This window comes from Echinops telfairi, unplaced genomic scaffold (genome assembly GCF_000313985.2).
Source record: "Echinops telfairi isolate 266 unplaced genomic scaffold, ASM31398v2 ScPeMD7_36;HRSCAF=134, whole genome shotgun sequence".
NCBI classification, from domain to species: domain Eukaryota; kingdom Metazoa; phylum Chordata; class Mammalia; order Afrosoricida; family Tenrecidae; genus Echinops; species Echinops telfairi.
Window position 1 is genome coordinate 2,120,996 of NW_022103934.1, and position 1,213 is coordinate 2,122,208.

Here is a 1,213-nt window from a genome sequence, read left to right on the forward strand (position 1 = left end):
TGCTTCTTCCACATGGGATTTGATGTTTCTGTGCTAGATGGCCACTTGTTTACCTTCAAGCCTTTAAGACCCCAGATGCTATATCTTTTGATAGCTGGGGTTTACTTGTGTTTTAATGACTATTCCAAGGCATTCAACTGAGTGGGTTATAAAAAACTATGGGTACCCTTGAGAAGCATGGTAATTTCAGAACACCTCATTGTGCTCATTTAAAACTTGTACATGGATCAAGAGGCAGTCGTGCAAACATATCAAGGGAATACTCCATGGTTTAAAATCAGGATGGTGTTTGCCAGGGTTGTATTCTCTTACTTATTCAATCTGTATGACGAGAAAATCATCAGAAGCTGGATTATATGTAGAAGAATTCTGCATCAGGCTCAGAGGAAAGCTTATGAGCAACAATTCAGACAACACAACTTGCTTACTGAAATTGAGGACTTGAAGCACTTGCTGATGAAGATCAAGATTGTAGTCTTAAGTATGGATGATAGCTCAATGTCAGGAAGTCCAAAGGTCTCACAATTTGATCAGTATGTAGCAACATGATAAATGGAGAAAAGATTGAAGTTGTCAAGGATTTTGATTTGCATGAATTGACAATTAATGCTCATGGAAGCAGCAGTCAAGTGATCAAAATATGCATTGCCTTGGACAAATCTGCTGCAAAAGACCCCTTTAAGTGTTGAAAAGCACTATGGTGTGCCTGACCCAAGCCACAGTATTTTCAATTGCCTCATATACATGTGAAATTTGGACACTGAATAAGGAAGACAGAAGAAGAACCAATGTATCTGAATTGTTATGGTGGCACAGAAGGTACCATTTATCTTGGTACCAAAAGGACAAATTTATCTTGGAAGAATTATGGGCAGAGTACTCCTTTGAGGCAAAGATGGTGAAACTTAGTCTAACATCCTTTGGACATGTTGTAAGGAGAGACCAGTTACTAGAAGAACATCATGCTTAGTCAATAGAGGGACAGTGAAAAAGAGGAAAACTCTCCATCAAATGGATGGACAAAGTGGCTGCAACAATTGGCTGCAGCATAGAACACCCATGAAGATGGCACAGGCCAATTTCATTTTGTTGTGCATAAGATCACTCGGTTGGAAGTGACTCGATATCACCTAATGACAATAATATGATCTTTTTTTCTTTTTTTTTCTTTTTTAACATTTTATTAGGGGCTCATACAACTGTTATCCCAATC